Here is a 23,441-nt window from a genome sequence, read left to right on the forward strand (position 1 = left end):
GATCTGATTTCATTACATATATAAATATTTTGATTATATGGACATAAATGTCCGCATATTTTTAATCCATATAATTATGTTAACTAGTTATTTGATTAAAGGGTAGATTTATATGTTTTGATTAAACTGACATAAATATGTTTTCAATAAAATAGAATAATTGTTTAAGCGGGAAATTTGGACTGTGAATAAATCTCCAAGTGACATGTGTTCACAATTATTTTCTTTTATTATAGTAGGTAGATTTCTACTAATTTTGGAAAGTAACTAATATTACATTAAAATAAAAATATTAACAAATAAACTAGTCTAGTACAAAATCATCGGGACGTCAAGCTCACAAATGCTCGACCAACTCATGACGAAGGTTTCTATGGACCTCATGGTTCTTGAGATATATGACGTTTTGGAGTTTTTCATTGCCGGTGATTGTCGATGTGGGTCGTGGGACGTCACTTTGGTAGTTTTAACAAATAGTTATACCTTGGTTCTCAAGAATCATGTTATGAAGAATTACACAAGTGTAGACGGCATCCATTATTTTCCCCTTAACCAAATCCATAGTGGCCTCGAAATAAAATGAATTTTTTTCTTTAGAACTCCAAACACCCTTTCAATATCTTTTCATGTCGATTCTTGATTTTTAAAGTACTTTTGTTTATATTCAACCGGAGCTGCATAAGCTTGAATAAGCGCCGACAATTCGTTATAAATGTCATCAACCAGGTAGTAGCCATGCTTGAATTGTAACGATTGAGTTGGATCAACCCTTAAATAATGTCATCGAACATTGGTGACTGTTCGATAGCATTTATGTCGTTATTTGTGCCAGGACCAAAGATCTTGGGAGGCCGCCGCCTCAAGTATAATACTGGGGCCTGGGTGATCACCTCGGTGGAACTGACATCGCCAGACCGATGACACATATCACATCCAACATGCGTACAGTCGATGCTACCGAGCATTCCGGGGTAACCATGTTTTTCACCGTGCACCTCGTATATGCGTTGGATATCATACAAAGTTGGTTTGCGCAAATATCTTCATGAGTAAATCGATATGATCCCTATGTATAAACATTTTCAAGTAAACCATCGAACAATATATAAATGTAACTAAACGAAACATATATGTATATATGTGTACCTTGACAGAAAAATGAAGCGAGTCTCACGAAACTTTTTTAGACATTTCTAAGTATTCATCCATTGTGTCAGACGAAATTCCATACGCTAGTTAACGAATAGCAGATGTACATTTTTGCATGGTCGTGAAACCGGGTCTACCTCTTGCATCTAGTCTTTGTTGAAAAAAAGGATACCGATCCGACAAATCATTTGATAAACAAATGAATAGTTGTCTACTCATTCAAAACCGACGCTTGTCTACTCATTCAAAACCGACGCCTAAAATGATGCTCATCATAAAGGGGATCGAGGCTAGTGACGTACCAAAGTTTCATTAGCGCCCACTCGACCACTAAGAAGAGGTAATTGTCTTGTTAGTCTTTGTCGCCCTTGAAACCGTTCAACCAACAGGTTAACTGTTATCCTCCCTGCTTCAAATATAAGGCCGTCTTCCTCCGAAGAGTCAGGCTAAGAAAAGGAATTCCATTGAATTTTTGGTTTATAAGGGTGTATTGAAGAAAAATGAGTAGAATGTGTGAGTTTTTTTTTTGTAGTTTTTCGGTTTGTGAAAGTGCGTATGGATATTGGTTAATATAGAAAGTTTGCTTTTTTAGTTTTGTTTTTCTAATGATTCACAAAACATGCACCCCAAATAATTCCCACCCAACGTTCAACTTCAGCCCAGGCGAGCCGGCTCGCTAGCAGGGCACTCGCGGCAGACCGTTGTGGTGTGTGCCAGGCTGCTCGCAGCTCCAATAGCGGACCACAACGGATGGTCCTATAAATTTACAATGTTACCCAAAAACATAATTTTACCTTTTTAGCGTCTATTATATTTTCCAGAAACATGATATCAAAGAGCATGCTCCCAAACCTATCTAACAACGAGTTGTATTGTGTTTTATTTGTTAAAACAATTTAACTATAAAAATTGACTTGTCAACTCCTTTAAATTTAAAAATAAAAGTATTTTATAATGCCAATCCGCCAACTTGTTTACAACTCGCATTTAATCATTTATAGACAATGTAACCCTTTTACAACATGTCACAACCTATTTAACGTGTTTAAATAACATACAACTTTCTAGTTACATGATTTTAACAATCACGATTCATAACTTTAACACTAGTTAATATATATTATGTATTTGGATTCATTAACTTAACCCGTCAAACTTAACACGATTGTCACCACTACTTCTAAGAGTGTGTTTCCTTAGTTCAAGGATGTTAAATAGTGCTATAAAATAATATGAGAAAAGCTGACGTGGGAAATGTGTTAAACGGTATTGTGAGGATGTATACCTCCTAGCCTAACCGACCACCATCCGTCAACCGTTAACCCCCACTACCAGTAACAAAAACCAACGACATCTACGGACGAAACCAAATACAGACCACACAAATAGCCTCTACACAAAACAAAAACCAATACCAAAAAAAAAAAGAAAAATACCTTATCTCCATCTCATCACCCAATCTCACCTTCAAATATTATTACACAACTTTTATCAATTCAAAATAAAAAATAAAAAAACTCTTCCGAAAAACATGGACGCCGATACTCCGGCGACAACAGAACCACCACCACCAGCAAGCGCCGCCTTTGAGCTTTCACCGGAGATATTTTCAGTATTACCTTCAGACCCATTTCAACAACTCGACGTTGCTCGCAAAATCACCTCCATTGCTCTCTCCACACGTGTCTCCGCCTTGGAAGCTGAATCTTCCGACCTCAGAAACACTAATCGGCGAATTGTACGCTCAGATTGACTCGCTTGACTCCTCTGTGTCGCAGAATTTGAATAAGCTGTCGATTGTTAATCAGGAGAAGGTGAGGCTTATTATTATTTATTGTGTGTTTTGGATATTGATTTTTGGGTTGTGGGTTTTAGGAGAGTTTGGTGAAAGAGAATGCGGAGTTGGTGGAGACTGTTAATAAGCTCAAACGGGATGTTGCCAAGGTAATTTTGAATTTGATGCTAATTTCGCATAATTTGAAGCGAGTTTTGCTTTATTTTAGGGGTGTTCATGGTTTGGGTGGGTTCCAAACTGAAAACTGAAATGTCGGTTTTTGAGATTTTGAAACAATCCTGTTTCCTTTGTTGGTTTGGGTTCGGTGTTTACGGTTTTGCCATTTGTGCTTGAAAGTTTTGGTGGAAAAATTATTACTTGATTATTATACATTTGGGCTAAAATATTTAAGTTAAAACATGATGTATTGCACTATTATAAATTTCTAAGTTTATATATAAAAAACAAAATATTATAAGTTAGGTGCGGTTTGATTTTTTCGGTTTTACTCACGCACAAAACCAAAACCGAAATGAAAGTTTGGTTTTTAGTTTTTACAATAACGTAAAGCCAGACCGTCGATTTGTGTTTCGGTTATGGAATTCATTCAGTTTTGATGAACTTGATTGCTTTTATGGAGTTGATGTTGATTCTATTATGCTACTGTTGGATTATAGATATATGATTTGTAGGGCTAAAATTCATACTTGATGAGAGAGAAAGTTTTAGTTCTTTTTATCATTACTTGTTTGGATTAAAGTTGAGATAGTTCTTGAATATGAATTGTAAAGCTACATTTGTTGTTTTCTGACTAACAATATTTCAAAGTTGTTGATGCTTTTGTACTAATTGTAAACACTTTTTGTTAAACTATTAACTAGTAATTACACTGTTATAAATGTCATTATAATGTAATATCATTGCCATTTCTACGAATAAGAGGTTAAAAATGTAGAAAGATTTATGATAAGGTTTCAAGGTCACTTATTATCTTGTTTGGTCAGAAAGTAAAAAACTAATAGGGAAAATGAGCATTTTTACCAAATAGCCATCGACTAACTAATCAAATAGTAATGTTATTAGTATTAGTTGTGTAACGTGTGGCTTACGGTCTATTTGTTTCTATTACTTTCTATGTTATTAACTAAATCATGATTGTTATTCATGCAGTTGGAGAGCTTCCGAAAGACACTCATGATGTCACTTCAAGATGAAGAAGGAAGTAATGTAAGCGGCTTTTTAATTATTTATGCATAAACAAATTAAGCGTCTGATTATCATATTATTTACTATGGATTAAACAGTTGTTTAGGATATAAGTATGAACGTAAACTAACAAACACAACTGAACATAGATGAACGAAGATAGCTGAGCTAAATCCAATTGAAAGTAAATGCGAACAACAATGTGTTGGGCCTAAAAAGTTATTAAAGCTAGATAAATTGTAATATAATTTAAATGAAGTATTAAAGACTTAAACAAACGTAAATGAACGAGCATAGGAAAATTTATAACATAAATGAACAAACGATACATGCTCATTTTGCTTGTTACACTAAATAACTTTTTTTTGTTCATGTTTGTTCGTTTATTAAACGAATTTCCCTGGTTCACGCCGTTACAGGCCTATCTTCAATAATCTGATGCAACTAAATTGATTATCTATGGGTAAAATTGTAAAATAAACTTACCTTTATTTTGCACATTTTATTGATCATATGTTCATGTATTTGCGAGACTACAGGCAGCGGGTCCCACGGTTGCTGCAGCCAATGTTCAAAGCCAAACAAGTTTATCATCTCAAACATATTCTGGAGGTTACTTAATTTCTTGTGTCATTTCAAATATATTATTCAACAAAAGAACTTATTTTTAAGAGAAAAAAGGCGATGCCATGTTTTGCAGAAGATGATGAAAGTGCTTCATTGACGAGGAGTCAATCCTCAGACGTAGGAAACTCATACCATGATGAACCTGTGAAGGATGGTGAGACACATAAGTGTTCGGATTTGACTTCTTATTAGTTATTGACAAAGTTTGACTTTTTGTCTTATATCTTATTATTATTATAAGCCCCAAGACCTCGTATATCACCAAGCCTTTTGTTAGCATCCCAAACGAGTACACCTAGGCTTACACCACCTGGATCACCGCCAACTTTATCTGCATCAGCATCTCCAACAAGGACTCCTAAGCCCGTTTCTCCAAGACGACACTCAATTGCTGTTTCATCTGCACGGGGCGGGATTGATGGAAAATCTTCTGTCTTTTCATCTGCAAGCTCGAGTCCATACGGTTCAATGTCAGGTACTACAATCAAGCTTGTAAACGAACCAAAAGAACAGGAACGGGACATGTTCGTGTTTGTTCTTTTAACTTTAACAGAGCAAACAATTATACGAACAATGTTTTCTTGTTCGTATATGTTTGTTAAGAAACGATGTTCGTGCTTGTTTGTTAATAGTATAACGAACGGTTCACGAACAAAATAACTGGACATAGATGAACAAACATAACCGAGTGATCACCGATTAAAATTAAACATGAACAAAAATCTTTCGAATCTAAAAAGTTTATAAAACTAGATTAAAAGTGGGTCTAAAAAATTTAACTGAATATATACATGAATGCAAACGAGCGAACCAAACAAGTGGGTCTAAAAATTTACCTGAATATACAAGTGAATGTAAATGAGTGAACCAAACAAGCGTAAACTAATGTCCTGTTCGTGTTCTTTTGGAACGTTCACTTACATAAATGAGCGAACAAGACATGTGTTCATGTTTGTTCATTTAGATAAATAAACTAAAAAAAATTGCTAAATGGCCGTTTGTTTATTGATAAACAAACATAAACAAACTTTCTATCGAATAGTTCACTAAACGTTCGCTACAAGCCTACTTAAAGTAGGTCGGGTTGGTTTGACCTGAAAATTTTTTAGCAAATTATATATATATATATATGTATGGATAATTTGTGTGCTAAAGATGATTTTATTTTTATGACCCATTAGACCTCCTTTTTTTATTAAACTTTTTTATGATTTTATCTATTTGACCCATTAGAGATAAATGTATAAAACTTAAGACGAACGACACACTCATAAACATTCTACTTTGTGTTTATTTCAGGAGGAAGGACTCGTGTGGATGGTAAAGAATTTTTTAGACAAGTCAGGTAAATAAACAAATCTAGTGAAAATTACATTACACTAGTGCATTTGTATTTTATAATTTGTTCATAATCACTCATTCTTATTCAATAATGTCTACATTTAACCCTTGATATATTTAATCTTATCAGGAGCCGATTATCCTACGAGCAGTTTGCTGCATTCTTAGCCAATGTGAAGGAACTCAACTCTCAAAAACAATCGAAGGAGGTTTGCATTTTTATAAGCTTTTGTTACTCTGTTTTCATTTTTGGAACTTATGTTGGTTCTAATTAATTGTGATTATTATAGGAGACTTTAAGGAAGGCTGATGAAATTTTCGGACCCGAAAACAAGGACCTCTATGCTATATTCGAGGGGTTAATTAGTCGTAACTTTAGTTGAAAGTGTGGTTTATGATTATGCTATATTAGTTGCTTGATTGATTGTACATACAATCTCATTGCATCTTTTTGTATATCATGCTAAATGATACATTTCTCTTATGTATATGTTACCATGTGTATAATGAGATTAACCATGCATCCAATATCTAATGTCTTCATGTGATGTCTACATTTGAGTTACTATATAAAATGTTTATTGATCTTGTAAATTTTCTAGGGTGCTTATTGATCTTGTAAATTTTCCACACAACTAAAAAATACATGTGTGTACATCCGCTAGATAAAAAATAGTTGTTGCAAAAAATATAGTCGGAAAAGTTTAATGTAGTCTGAACTGACACTGAACTGGTTTGGAATTGGTACTTGTTGAAACAGGTTTAAAAGCGATTGAAAACATAGGTTTAGGACCACTTTGCGATCCTCTCCATTGAAATTGGTTCCAAACAGGTTAAACCTACTGGCTAAAATCTATTTAAAACTGGTCAAGAAGCCGATTATAAACCAGTTTGTTGACCAACTCGAACCGGTTTCTACTTTGAAACTGATTTGTACACATCTAGTGGTGAGATGCTAAGATGAGTGGGATTTAGATGTATAGAGAAATCATTAACCATAGAGACAATCTAAATCATCGAGTCATAAACGAATTTATGAGATGTAAACTTGTAAGAAAGTCGTAAACAGGTTTATATAAATTATGTACTTTTATATTAAAGTTTAAACATCTTAAAATATCAACTTTACTAAAAAAATCAAACAATTGTATATACATATACTGTAGTCATCCCATACGAAATGCATTGTATCTTTTCTACTAAAAAAACCTCTGCCTCTTCACTCTTTCTCCAAACCTTTTTCTCATCGTCATTTTTTCCATTGCATGTTCTTTGAAAATCACCAACATGAATAACAATGACGGAAATGAAAATGAAATCAATAATAATAATAATCAACAATAACTGAATGAAAGTGAAATGAACAATATTAATTCATCCAACTTCTGAAATGCCTTGAGCATACATTCCCCGAAATAAATTCATGCCGCAAAGCTCTGCAATCTAGACTGCTTCCACAACATCAAACTCGGGCACCGGGTCCAGGATTAGTAGGATCTCCCTTGTTTAGACTGTTTTTGGTTGCTCCCTTAGGCCTCTTATTAATACGGGGAGATACGAGGCTCTGAACAAATACAGGGGTTTCAATATAATACCAATGACATCCTCGATATGCACTTGTTCAGTGTAATAAAGTATTGCACAATATCATATTTCATTCACTATTACGTCGCAGCAGCACATCACACGATTGTTTTACATTGTAGTTTTTCATTATCCACATGTCAAGGTGAGAACCAGAGACATTCTTCAACGATCCCCAGGTTGCTACTAGAAAAACATTCATATCTTGTATCATCGGGTTGGGGGATTTCTTTGAATCCCTCAAAAAGTTGGATATCGTCATGAATCATATGTTGAATATGTAGTTTCTTTAAAGACTTTATTAGCCAAAAGTTACAAGATTTTGTCTTCCCGGTAACTATATCGGGAGGAAAATGAAAAAACTCATAATATAGATAATCAACAAACATGATCACCGCTACTTTGTTGGTAACCTATCTTTCGTATTAAATGAAGAAGGAAGGTAATGTAATACACACTAATGTTGAACTAAGAGAAGACATGTGTAGTGAGAAAAATTACTTACATCATGTTAAATAGAAAACTTTTGATTTTGTAGCGGTTGGGTAACGACTATATTTGCATATTTTATCAATTTACAAATCAAACGGTTACATTTGTAGATATTTTTTTAATTACAAATTGGTCAATTTTTTTAAAATTATATATAATTGACCATTAATTTAATACGAACGTTATGTTTTTAATTTAAAATGATAAATAGGTAACGGCTATATTTGTATAGCCTTTTCATATTATAGCAGTACTTTACATTAATTTGGAAAGTTGCTAGCAACACAAGACAATACATTTACACCCTCGTTGTCGTAAATAACAGTAGCTTTTACAAAACATAATTTATTATATAACAGTAAATCTTATTTTAAATGCATTTGCAGCCAATAATGATAAAAACTAGTGGAATGTACGGCCCCGGTCTGGGTGCCCTACTTTGGACATTAAATTTACTCATAAACACAGTTCTTACAAATAAGATCTAATTAAAACTTTCGTGGAAACGTTAACTTCGATCATTCGTTACAAGACATTCGATATTTTCAATAAAACATAACATACAACATCATAATTAAAACATCATTTCTTTCATCTTCAGATGTCAGCCGTTCAATCTATGTCATGTGCCATCCTCATGCCACATCATTAAACATATTTACATGCGTGCATACTAAAAGTCAGCTACGCTGAGTGAGTTTTAGTTAATCAGGCAACATACAATACATTCTCCTACTTTCACGTATACGTATCCGAACATACATATTCATACTTAAATCGAACTTCATTCCTAACACTTTATAATTATCCGTAAGAGGACCATTGCATAATATCTATTAGAAGAACAATTACTATCATTTATAGAAGTAACAACCTGTATCATCCATAGAAGGATCTATATAAACTATCCATAAAAGGGTCCCTAAATATTGTCCATAGAAGGACCCTTAAACGTTACCCATAGAAGGAACCCTATATACTTTCCATAAAAGGACCACTATACTTTATCCATAGAAGGAACTCTATACCTGATCCATAGAAGGAACCATATACATTGTCCATAGAAGATACTCCATAGAAGGAACACATACTCAATTATATAATATCCGTATAAGGAACGCTAATAAGGTTCACAGTCCTTATTTACGCTATCACATATCGAGTCTAGGTCCCATAGTAGTTTAGAGGAATTTTCCATCCTAACTTACTATGCCGGACGTATATCTCATATACCATTCATGTACTTGCTTACACATACCTCACATATACGATAATTACATCGTAGCATACGAACACTCTAGGCGTTCTTCACATCATTCATCTAACAACCATACGCCCGACGATACATGCAATATTCGAATATCGTTCACGCACCGACAAGCATTCATTCATAACATTCTTACATACTATCACATAATTCATCATAGCATACACTTAGCATTTAAGGTAAGTGTATTAACGTTCACATTGAGTATGCACACAGCCCCGAAAACATAACAAGGAAGTGAGACTAGAAACTCACCTGGGTTCTGTTACGTTCTCCGTTAATTGTTATCCCTCTCTTTAACTATGCTGGCCTAAATGTACATTAAATACATGTATCAATACTTGTCATATTCACATTATTCAGGTTTCACCAGAAATGGTTAAGTTTGGTCTATTCTGGTAGCATTGTATTTGAATACCTAGTATTCGAATGGTATTAGAATACATTTGTGTTAGAATACATTTGCATTCAAATGATCATATTGTATTCTAATGATCATATTGTAATTGAATGAGTCATTGTAATCTAATTCATGAATTGTAACTGAATGATACATTTTAATCTAATTCATGAATTGTAATTGAATGATACATTGTAATCTAATTCATGAACTGTAATTGAATGATACATTGTAATCTAATTCATGAACTGTAATTGAATGATACATTGTAATCTAATTCATGAACTGTAATTGAATGATACATTGTAATCTAATTCATGAATTGTAACTGAATGATACATGGTAATCTAATTCATGAATTGTAACTGAATGATACATCGTAATCTAATTCATGAATTGTAACTGAATGATACATCGTAATCTAATTCATGAATTGTAACTGAATGATACATCATAATCTAATTCATGAATTGTAAATGAATGATACATCGTAATCTAATTCATGAATTGTAATTAAATGATACATCATAATCTAATTCATGAATTGTAATTCAATGATACATTGTAATCTAATTCATGAATTGTTATTGAATGATACATTGAAATCTAATTATGTATTGTAATCGAAATGGGGCATTGTAATTGAATTATGTATTATATTCGAAATGGGGCATTGTAATCGAATTTGCCCATTGTATTCAAAATGGGGCATTGTAATCGAATTTGCCCATTGTATTCGAAATGGGCATTGTAATCAAATTTGCCCATTGTATTCGAATGACCTGATGCATTTTGGCCTTTTTATCACCGTTATCACCGTAACTCGTGACCTTAACACCCTGTTATGGTTCGGTAAACCCATAAACGTTCCTGTTTCCATTTTCGACCAATACATGACCCGTGCAACCATAAAGCTTGGACCTTTATGGCTTAAAACATTCAAAGCTAGATCTAGGGTTTCTTTATGAGCCGTATCTAATCACGAGTTCTTTAAGTCCATTTTAAACATCAAGTTTGCATTTTTATAATTTATCTATACCCGATCTATTCTAGGGTTAAGTTTTAGGGTAAACCGTTCATAAAAACGTAACCTTTAAATGTAAAGAACATACCTTTATGCGTTTCTAGGCTACGATTAGCTTCGGTTAGGAACAATAATCTTGTATCTTGCTTGTATATCAAAGATCTAACAAAAATATAGCTTGGTTTTGGTCTTGGATCTTCTTTCTTGCTTGCGGCCGTATATGGAAGGGTTTGCGTGTGTGTAGGGAGGCTAAGGTGTAGAGATGGATAAAAATGGAAAGGATTAGAGTTTAAGGGGTATTTATACTCTCTTAAGCCCATGGACCTAAGGCTCATCTTTCCTTTTTGGTCCATACTTATTCTATTTAATTAGCTTACTTAACTTTCTATCTTTATTATTTTATTAATTCTTTATTACTTCAAGTAAACTTTTCATCATTAATAATAATATTATATAAAATATCATTCTTGGAAATTCCGGATGTTACAAGTCTACCCCCTTAAAAGAGGTTTCGTCCCCGAAACCTAGATTATTCCCTGTAAAATAAACACTTCCTATATTCACACACCTTATCAAATCGTCTTTGCCCTCTTTGGTCATCCTTCTTACTCCTGACTTCGTAGTCACAGAGTGGTGTTCATGTGTTTTAGCTATTAAGGTAGCTTGTCCATTAGGCCCTCGATGTACCAATTCTCGTCTCGTCTTCCCAAGGGACTCTGTTTTATATCATATTAACGCTAACGCCTAAGACGACGCTTTATCACAACACAAATATTCATCATAACCAACATGCATTCAAGACAATTCATATCATAATTAATTTAAACAGTCACCAGTCTAAACTTTAATATAAAATAACGCGTGTCAGGTCATTAGAATAAAACTTATGGCTAGTAACTAGCCTTCTTGAATGGTATTTCTAAGCATACAGATGAAATTGTTAAACTTCAAACATTTTTCTCCGCTTCACGTCCTTCCACAGTTGTGACACCTATTGTAATCCATACATTCCCAAGAGGAATGTCCAGCTTTTCCACACCTGAAGCACATGCCTAAACCCATTCTGCACTGACCCGAGTGTTTCTTCCCACATTTTCCATAGATCGGGAACTCATCCTTCCTTGCCTACTTCTTAAGGGAACCCTCCTCATTAGCTTAATCTGTTTTTGGGGTTGAGTTCTTTTTCTTTGTTTCAACCTTCTCCTCTTCACTGGTGGCAAGGTCATCATAAACCATCTCGGCCAATTCCACGACTGAATCAAATGTTGTGGGTTTATTAGCCCTAACCAATGTTCGGACACTTTGTGGTAGTCCTCTGATGTAACACTTGATTCTTTTTGCTTCAGTATTAACCATGTCAGGAACCAATCTAGACATGAGGTTGAACTCGATGGTGTATTCACGGTGTGTCATTTTTCTTGCCTTCAAATTCAAAAACTTCATTTCGACTCTCTCAACCTCAACATCAACACAAAATCGCTTCATCACCAACTCCTTCAGGTCATCCCACTTCATAACTTTAATCTCTTCTCTGGTTTTCCTCTGTTCCACTGTTTCCCGCTAGAACATAGACTCATCACTAAATGATTGGGTAGCATAACTCACAGCTTGATCAGAACGGCACTCACTAATTCGAATAACCTTGTCCATTGTGGTTATCCACTGAAGAGTAGCTGGCGTGTCTTCCAAGCCAGTTAACTTCGGTGGGTCACATCCCTTGAACGATTTGTAGTTACACCCACCTCTTCCCCTTTTCCTTGCATCAACCTTCACATATTGAACTTCACTTGAGTCGCCTTCCTCATTATCAGCTTTCTTACCATCATTCCCTGCCATCTCGGTGGTTCTTGCGTGACTTTCAGCAGGCTTTTCAGGTTGTAGGTTCTTCACTGTAGCTACTACAGCTTGAGCAATGGCAGCTTGAACAGCAGGGTCGAGTTAATATCCTTCGTTGTTCCTCAAATTTCGACCAGCTGCACTTCCTTCTCCCCTGGTGTTAGTGGTTATTCTACCGAAGGTTTTCGGACAATGCGTGGCCTACCACGATGTCCAGTGCGACCTCCCAGTCCAGCAACTTTCCTAGCTCCAGCCATTCGTATTCTAAAAGGAAACACAAACATCATCACTCAAGGAATCATTTAGTACAAGGATAGTAAGGCTAACAGGTAATAACAGTGGCCAACTGTGATTTGCTGATCACGTTACTTTCCGTGTCCTATACACTTCCCTTTATGATTCTATTTGTGCTAAGTTCTACTTTCAAACAGTTAATTAATCAGACAATCAATTAATCCTATCCCTAACTTTCACATATCCTTTCTTTAACAATTAAGCTAATTATAAATATACATTATTATTTAACCATATATTTTACATTTACTGAGTTTGCTTGAGTGACATATGGCTATCTTGAACTGACATCTTCTTTCTTTTCTTACTTTAATCCCATTCTCTGTTCGAGTCTAAGAATGTAGGATTCTTAGTTATCTCGAACTTAGCTCTGGTACCAACTTGTAAGGGCCCGGTCCCGAGCCCTACTTTGGACGTTGGATTTACTCATAAACACAGTTCTTATAAATCAGAGTTAATAAAAACTTTCGCGGAAACGTTAACTTCAATCATCGTTACAAGACATTTGATATTTTCTTTAAAACATTACATACAACATCATAATTAAAACATCATTTCCTCCATCTTCAGATGCCAGCCGTTCAATCCATGCCATGTGCCATCCTCATGCCACATCATTAAACATATTTACATGCGTGCATACTAAAAGTCAGCTACGCTGAGTGAGTTCTAGTTAATCAGGCAACATACAATACATTCTCATACTTTCACGTATACGTATCCGAACGTACATATTCATACTTAAATCGAACTTCATTCCTAACACTTTATAATTATCCGTAAGAGGACCATTGCATAATATCTATTAGAAGAACAATTACTATCATTCATAGAAGTAACAACCTGTATCATCCATAGAAGGATCTATATAAACTATCCATAAAAGGGTCCCTAGATATTGTCCATAGAAGGACCCTTAAACGTTACCCATAGAAGGAACCCTATATACTTTCCATAAAAGGACCACTATACTTTATCCATAGAAGGAACTCTATACCTGATCCATAGAAGGAACCATATACATTGTCCATAGAAGATACTCCATAGAAGGAACACATACTCAATTATATAATATCCGTATAAGGAACGCTAATAAGGTTCACAGTCCTTATTTACGCTATCACATATCGAGTCTAGGTCCCATAGTAGTTTAGAGGAATTTTCCATCCTAACTTACTATGCCGGACGTATATCTCATATACCATTCATGTACTTGCTTACACATACCTCACATATACGATAATTACATCGTAGCATACGAACACTCTAGGCGTTCTTCACATCATTCATCTAACAACCATACGCCCGACGATACATGCAATATTCGAATATCGTTCACGCACCGACAAGCATTCATTCATAACATTCCTACATACTATCACATAATTCATCATAGCATACACTTAGCATTTAAGGTAAGTGTATTAACGTTCACATTGAGTATGCACACAGCCCCGAAAACATAACAAGGAAGTGAGACTAGAAACTCACCTGGGTTCTGTTACGTTCTCCGTTAATTGTTATCCCTCTCTTTAACTATGCTGGCCTAAATGTACATTAGATACATGTATCAATACTTGTCATATTCACATTATTCAGGTTTCACCAGAAATGGTTAAGTTTGGTCTATTCTAGTAGCATTGTATTTGAATACCTAGTATTCGAATGGTATTAGAATACATTTGTGTTAGAATACATTTGCATTCAAATGATCATATTGTATTCTAATGAACATATTGTAATTGAATGAGTCATTGTAATCTAATTCATAAATTGTAACTGAATGATACATTTTAATCTAATTCATGAATTGTAATTGAATGATACATTGTAATCTAATTCATGAACTGTAATTGAATGATACATTATAATCTAATTCATGAACTGTAATTGAATGATACACTGTAATCTAATTCATGAATTGTAAGTGAATGATACATTGTAATCTAATTCATGAATTGTAACTGAATGATACATCGTAATCTAATTCATGAATTGTAACTGAATGATACATCATAATCTAATTCATGAATTGTAAATGAATGATACATCGTAATCTAATTCATGAATTGTAATTAAATGATACATCGTAATCTAATTCATGAACTGTAATTCAATGATACATTGTAATCTAATTCATGAATTTTTATTGAATGATAAATTGAAATCTAATTATGTATTGTAATCGAAATGGGGCATTGTAATTGAATTATGTATTGTATTCGAAATGGGGCATTGTAATCGAATTTTCCCATTGTATTCGAAATGGGCATTGTAATCAAATTTGCCCATTGTATTCGAATGACCTGATGCATTTTGGCCTTTTTATCACCGTTATCACTGTAACTCGTGACCTTAACACCCTGTTATGGTTCGGTATTAACCCATAAACGTTCCTGTTTCCATTTTCGACCAATACATGACCCGTGCAACCATAAAGCTTGGACCTTTATGGCTTAAAACATTCAAAGCTAGATCTAGGGTTTCTTTATGAGCCGTATCTAATCACGAGTTCTTTAAGTCCATTTTAAACATCAAGTTTGCATTTTTATAATTTATCTATACCCGATCTATTCTAGGGTTAAGTTTTAGGGTAAACCGTTCATAAAAACGTAACCTTTAAATGTAAAGAACATACCTTTATGCGTTTCTAGGCTACGATTAGCTTCGGTTAGGAACAATAATCTTGTATCTTGCTTGTATATCAAAGATCTAACAAAAATATAGCTTGGTTTTGGTCTTGGATCTTCTTTCTTGCTTGCGGCCGTATATGGAAGGGTTTGCGTGTGTGTTTTGAGTGTGTAGGGAGGCTAAGGTGTAGAGATGGATAAAAATGGAAAGGATTAGAGTTTAAGGGGTATTTATACTCTCTTAAGCCCATGGACCTAAGGCTCATCTTTCCTTTTTGGTCCATACTTATTCTATTTAATTAGCTTACTTAACTTTCTATCTTTATTATTTTATTAATTCTTTATTACTTCAAGTAAACTTTTCCATCATTAATAATAATATTATATAAAATATTATTCTTGGAAATTCCGGATGTTACAAGTCTACCCCCCTTAAAAGAGGTTTCGTCCCCGAAACCTAGATTATTCCCTGTAAAATAAACACTTCCGGATGTTACAAGTCTACCCCCCTTAATAGAATTTGCCCATTGTAATCGAATTTGCCCATTGTATTCGAATGACCTGAAGCAGTTTGGCCTTTTTATCACCGTTATCACCGCAACTTGTGACCTTAACACCCTATTATGGTTCGGTAATAACCCATAAACGATCCCGTTTCCATTTTCGGCCAAGACTTCACCCGTGCAACCATAAAGCTTAGACCGTTATGGCTTAAAACGTTCAAAGCTAGATCTAGGGTTTCTTTATGAGCCGTATCTAACCACGAGTTCGTTAATTCCATTTTAAACATCAAGTTTGCATTTTTATGATTTATCTATACCCGATCTACTCTAGGGTTAAGTTTTAGGGTAAACTGTTCATAAAATCGTAACCTTTAAATGTAAAGAACATACCTTTATGCGTTTCTAGGCTACGATTAGCTTCAGTTATGAACAATATCTTGTATCTTGCTTGTATATCAAAGATCTAACAAGATATAGCTTGCTTTTGGTCTTGGATCTTCTTTCTTGCTTGCGGCCGTATATGGAAGGGTTTTTGTGTGTGTTTTGAGTGTGTAGGGAGGTTATGGTGTAGAGATGGATAAAAATGGAAAGGATTAGAGTTTAAGGGGTATTTATACTCCCTTATGCCCATAGACCTAAGGCTCATATTTTCTTTTTGGTCCATACTTATTCCATTTAATTAGCCTACTTAACTTTCCATCTATATTATTTTATTAATTCTATATTACTTCAAGTAAACTTTTCCATAATAAATAATAATATTATATAAAATATTATTCTTGGAATTTCCGGGATGTTACAAGGAATTTAACCCAAACATTGCGATAGGGACGCATCGAGAATCTTATCGGTAATGCTTCGGTTAGTTACACTACTGAAAAATAAATTCATCATATGCTTGAACCTATGAACACTTGTAATATATGAATTGTTCTATAGAAAAGGACAAAAAGCGTAACAAGTCAATTGGGATGATATTTTATGAACAATTTTGTATCTAAAACACCATAAGTAACTATAATAGAAGCGTCCAAGGAGCTTATGTGGGCAACTTCTATTCCATATATACCTATATTGGTGAGGCAAATTTTCAACTAGTATTAAGTAGCATGATTAAAAAAGTATTTATCAAAGTAGTGTAATTAGAAAAAAATATTTACTAATATGAGTATTTTTTAATGGGGCCCTCCACCCACCCGTCTTCTATGTATCCCGCTTTCTCTCTCTCTAAAGTCCATACTCTCTATCTAGAAACCATCCCCGTCTCCGTTAATTTGGGATGAGCTCGATACCATATCGGTACCCATTACCAGTTTCCCAATTCCAAATTTTTAAAAAACTTGGTACCGCTATTGGTACCTAAAATGCTTGGTTTGGTATATGTATCATAGGCAAAAATTCAGTAACTATTGGTACCAAACTGAACCATACCGGTACCATACCAATCCCGAAACCTCAAACAGTTGGTATCGAAATCGGTACTGACGGTACCCATTTTGATACCAATACAAGTAACATTTGCTCATCCCTACCGTTGATCTTCAACGACAACCCCTCGTCCAAAATCCATTAGCTAGTAATGTTTAGTTATTAAGTTTGATTTTGTTTTTGTTATGTTTTATATGCAGTAAGTTACTCAAGTAGAAAAATGTGTTTTCACGATCGTCTTCAAGCTGTTGCTTCTTACTTCCCCAGACATAACTTAGTTGGCGGGTTTGTCGGCCCGTGTTGTTTGCTTTATTTAAAAACATGTACTTGTTGGTTTAACTTGTTTAGACAACCCACAATGCGGGATATGCATGCCATCCGTGGTTGAAGTGGCTTCCATTTGCCTCACGTGCTATGTTGGGGCTTCACCAGTCCTGGAAATTTGGAAATTTGCACGTATGTACATGTGGTACATTCGCATTTAGTATCTTTTTTTCTCATACATGTAATATTAAATAAAGAGAAATATAATTTTTCTCCCTATGTAATATGGGTGGGCACAATATGAAAAACTTATTCTTAAATTGCGTGTATTGAACCATTCTAGTTTTCCAGCGGGCTCAGCATACCCCCTTCCGTCAGTCAAACGTCCTTTAACCCGTTAAAAATTGATTGAATTACCTTTTTATCCATAAGCCTTTAATTCAGTTTAAAAATAATTATCCAAAATTATGTAGATGTTGGGATTCGAACCCTAGACTTCCGATTCACCAACACATAGAGCCAACCATGTGAACTAAGCTGGTCCTTTAGTATTATTACATAGGGAGAATTACATATATTCCCTTACTAAGCCTACTTATTACATATATACCCAAGTCTTAAAATCAAATTACATATTTCCCCTTTTCTTACTAAATTACCTATTTGCCCATTCATTTTAATTTGCATCTTCTTCTCCTCTGTAATCAAAATTATCTCCATGATAGCCACTACCGTTTACCAGAACACCGACTCTCTTTCGCCGGTTCCAATCGATTTCATCTTTTTGGCTAAGAAAACTCGATTATTAAAGCCAAACTGCGGTCCTTTAGACATCACCATCTTATTGCCTAAAAACCTCTCGATCTCTGACACTCAATCCCAAGATTTTCTGATAAGATTCGTCTCTCCCAACCAGTAAAAAATGAACCGAAACCAAATCAGATCACCAAACAAATAACCCATGTATTTATCTACATTTCTTAAAACAACATCTGGTAAAAAAAGAGAGGTGAGAAAACCCTGATAATGCTTGAAACGATTTGCCGGCAAGTCCTTTCGTAGTCCGATGAGTGTGTTGGTGAAGAAAACGACAGTTAGGGTCTATTTTGTAACATCATGAAAAATTTGGACCAAAAATGCCAAGTATTCAAAGTATAAGGACCAAAGTTGAAAATCTGTTTTCTTGACCCAACGCGATACGCGATGGATAAGAAAGCAACCCATCGCGTATTGCGATGGGTTTGTCACAAAGTCCAAGAAAAGGGAGGGGTCGCGATACGTGATACCCCGAAACCCACTCGTCATCGCATATCGCGATGACGAGGTCTGACAGCAGTGACACGTGCCTCGCCACATGTCCCCACGTGGCACCGTGTGTCCAGCCACATGGCACACGTGGCAAAGCTAGTGGTTACGCGACAAGGCTAGTCGCGATACGCGATGGCCTACCAAGAACCCAATGCGTATCGCGATTGAATATTTTATTAATAAATCTGCCGCCAGATCCATCGCGATACGCGATGGATCATTTTCAAGACCCATCGCGTGGTTTTTCAGCTCTATAAATAGGGCCATTAGCCCATCCATTCTTCACAACTCAAATTCCTCTCTTTCTCTCTCTCTCTCTCTCTCTCTCTCTCTCTATAAAACACACACTATCTCGCTACCTCAATAAGCGTGCCACAGATCTGATAACCATACCTCGTAAACCGTGCCCAAATACCGACGTTACCTCGAAGTACGTGCCACCATAGATGAATCAACACCCCGCCTCGAAGTGCGTGCCAACGAGCATCGAAGACCGGTGTACCTCGATTTGCGTGCCAATAAGTGCTGATCAATATTTCTCGATAAACGTGCCAACGTGGAAGTGTTGTCTGAGAATTTAGAAAAATATAATCCAAACAAGGTAGGGAGTACGCCTGAATAAAATATTAACATAATATTAAAAAGGCTTAGACCCTAGTCGAGGGTATACTCGATACCTCGAGCATAAACAAAGAAAATATAACAAAGAAAATATAAATAAGAGATATGGATATATAATAATGCTTTGTTAATAATGAAATAAGTAAAGAAATAAAGTATACGTTTCTTCAATAAAAAGAAACGTAGAGTTTATAAAAGTAAACAAGTAGAACTAAAGGTTTTAACTTGTTAAATAAAGAAAAGATATTTTGAACTAAAGGTCAAATAGAAATATAATCGAGGTAATGATTATAAAAAATAGACTTAATGTCTAAAGCTAGATTATTGATCTAGTAATAACAAAGGGTTATCTCGAACTATATGTCTGAGATAACAAGAAAGACAGCTCGATCAGTGAAGTGAAGCTGATCATTTAAAAAGGTAAATACGCCCCAAACTTTTATAACTTGTTAAATCGAGTCAAATTAAATTTATTACATGAGATTACGTATCTCTAAAACATTATGAATAAAAGTAATCGCTGGCCTCAGGCTGTCGTGTACGTTTGTTTGGATCCTTACATATGAGGTTAGACGGTGGGCTGTTGGTACATGATGTCAGTAGTTCAGTGTCTAGTGTCTGTAATCGAGTTAGTTGGATTTGTATTTTGTATTAAGCGAAGTTAGCTCACAAGTTCGCTTATATAAGCGAACTTGTGGAACAAGCGAAGTTAGTGACAACTTCGCCTAAACATGTTAGGCGAAGTTGTCGTCTGTTATATACGGCTAGGTTACGGCTGATTTAGGGGAATCAGTTTATGAGTTGTTCAGAGTTTTTGTAATCGGTGATCAGTGAATCACGTGTTTCCAGTTGCAATACAACGTGTCTTTGTTTATTGTAACGTGTGTTTGATTGTGTTAACGTGTATCGTCTTCTACGCTCGTATCGTCTTACGTAGGGATTCCGCACCTACGTAGAACGAGATATTCCGTGTAGATCCGGCTGGGAACCTACAATTGGTATCAGAGCTTTTGCTCGTGATTGTGTGGTTCGGGATTATCACGCGGGTGTAGAAATCGTTCCGTTCGACTATTCGCGGGACGAGTTTACCGAATTTTTGTGTCCTACTCACCTCCCACCATAATAAACAACCCATTACACCTTCGCATACCTCACAAAACGTCAAAATCAAACCTGCAAAATCCTCGTGTTCATCAGGCGAAGTTGCCGCTACTGTTTGTAGGGTTTAGGCGAAGATATAAGGTTAAGCGAAGTTATCCACAACTTCGCCCACCTCACAAGTTCGCTTATCTCAAGCGAAGTTATCCACAACTTCGCCTACCTCACAAGTTCGCTTAACTTAATCAGGCGAAGTTGAGAAATCAAGAGAAGATAAGACTTAAGCGAAGTTAACTTTAACTTCGCCTACAGTACTGTTCAGAATAAAATTTTTATTTTTTCGGGTTTCTTTGTGTTTTCATTTCATGAAAGATGACTTTCATAAATATTACAGAATTGGTAAAAATGGAGGTGGAAGCGGGTTCAGCTACTAAGGCACCGAAAATGCTTAAGGGTACCGATTTCGTGGCGTGGAAAGATCGGTTTGAGCAGTATGTTAAATATCAAGATGCTAAGATGTGGGTGTGCATTCAAGATGGATACATTCCACCAACTGCTTTGTATGAGGGTCGTGAACAAATTAAGAAATACAACAAGATGGAAGAGGAAGAAAAGAAGATGTATGAGGCTGAAAGCAAAGCTCATGCTGCGATAACAATGGCTCTTCCACAAGAGATTTTTCACACCTTCAGGAAGTATAAAACCGCTAGAGAGTTATGGGAAGCACTTGAAAACCGATTTGAAGGTAATGTGGGGATACGTGCATCCAAGATTAAACTACTCAAAACCCAATTCTCGGTGTTCAAGTATTTGAAGAATGAATCACTTGATGATATCATCACGAGATATTATCACCCGATGACCGAACTCAGCAATTATTCCATTGCTTACAAAGAAGAGGAGATTGTGGAAAAACTTCTTGATGCTCTCCCACCGAAATGGGAGATGTACACTGTCTTGATGAGAGAAGATAAAGAGTTTGCCGACTATGACTTGGAAACAGCAGTCAACAAACTACGAACTTTTGAACTTAACATGGTTCGAAAAGATACACCAACTGATCAGGTTCAGGATCCGGGAATGTATGGTGCGAAAGTTAATTCAAGTTCAAGTTCGAAGTCAGAATCATCTGCTTACTACTCAAAGGGAGACTCGAGCTCTAACTCAACTCATGATGGTCATGTTTCTCTCAACATGGACGGTGATGTGTGTTTCGTAGCTGGTGGAACAAATTCTTCTAAACCTCAAACAACAAAGGGTAGTTTTTCTTCAAGTGTTCCGAACATCAACTACTCTCAGATGCCCATGAGTTTTAAATCTGCTGAACAGCAGTTTGCTCTCTATGCATCTTTCATTGCTTCTTACGAAAATTACATTAAAGGTAAAATCGTTGATCTTACAACTTTAGACGAAGACTATGATCAGATCGATGCTGATGATCTTAAGGAGATGGATCTGCAGTGGCAGATGGCAATGATTGTATGAAGAGTTAAAAGGTTTATGAAGAAAACCGGTAGAAAATTCGTTGGTGAAAGACCAGGTTTTGACAAGTCAAAGGTTCGGTGTTATAACTGTCAACAGAATGGCCACTTTGCTAAAGAATGCACAAATGAAAGAGTAGAACGCAGTCAAAACAGGTTTACACAACAGAGTGGTGGTGGTAGTGAGAATATGGCGATGATATCCAGACAGAACGGGGGATACAACTGGAATCTACAAGTTGAGGAAGTGTTCGAACAGGCCAACTTGGTTAACATCGAAACTGAAGAAAAACCCAGAGAGACAAAAGAAAATCAAGCCTACATGGCAGAAGTGAACGATCAGATTTCTGAGGTAAGTCCTAAACTCCCTTGTACGAAATGTGAAAATCTGTCTGAACAGTTGAAAACAATAACTGATCAGTTTGTTAGTTTGGATGCTCAATTCAGAACATTAAAAGAAGATCATTATTACACTAAAACTAGAGAAAACAGTTACAAGGTAAAAATAAAAGCTAGTGAGAAAGATATCAGAAGTCTTAAAGCAAGTCTAGCTGAAAAAATACAAGTAATTGATCTTAGCTATGAAGTGTTAGAAGAGAAAACCAAACTAATTACTGAAAGGGATAAACAGATAGCTGATCACCAGGTGAAAATGGTGGAACTAAACAGAAAGCTTGAGCAATTTAGAAATTCCTCCGCAATACTTGATCACCTCATAAGTGATCAACGTTCCCCAGTTAAAAGGGGAGGAATTGGATATAATGAAGTTCCACCACCTTATAATCATAACTATACTTTTGATCCTAGTAATCAGAAATCTATTGATGTTGAAATTGGTCAGACAGTTCCTGTTAAGGTTACGATTAAAGATCCATAAGTTAGTAAAGGCGAAACGAGTAAGCCTGTTTCGAATGTTAAGATTTCTGTTCCTAGTTCTGTCTCATCAAATTCGGACAAGACATCTGAGTCTAGTGAGACAGAAGAAGAGGAAGTGTTACTAAAACGTGGAGAGGAACATAAATCAACTGAAAAGAATTCTCCACTAAACCCGTATGTCCCACCATATGTTAGACTAACGGGCAGTAATGCAGCCTCATCATCTAAAACAACTATT

General features: G+C 35.5%; 1 pseudogene across 1 annotated transcript; it reads left to right on the plus strand.

Moving 5' to 3' along the window:
- The first annotated feature begins 2,618 nt into the window (after nucleotides 1-2,618).
- LOC143602528 (uncharacterized protein At4g15545-like) lies at nucleotides 2,619-6,625 on the plus strand (annotated as a pseudogene). The gene is made up of 9 exons (XR_013147867.1): nucleotides 2,619-2,963; nucleotides 3,025-3,093; nucleotides 4,094-4,150; nucleotides 4,669-4,741; nucleotides 4,830-4,910; nucleotides 4,998-5,231; nucleotides 6,056-6,101; nucleotides 6,228-6,306; nucleotides 6,388-6,625. The product of XR_013147867.1 is annotated as an uncharacterized protein At4g15545-like (transcript).
- The last annotated feature ends 16,816 nt before the right edge of the window (nucleotides 6,626-23,441 follow it).

Source organism: Bidens hawaiensis, unplaced genomic scaffold (assembly GCF_021521415.1).
Source record: "Bidens hawaiensis isolate Kalapana, Puna unplaced genomic scaffold, B.hawaiensis_p1.1 tig00000237_1, whole genome shotgun sequence".
In the NCBI taxonomy this organism is placed as follows: Eukaryota; Viridiplantae; Streptophyta; class Magnoliopsida; order Asterales; family Asteraceae; genus Bidens; species Bidens hawaiensis.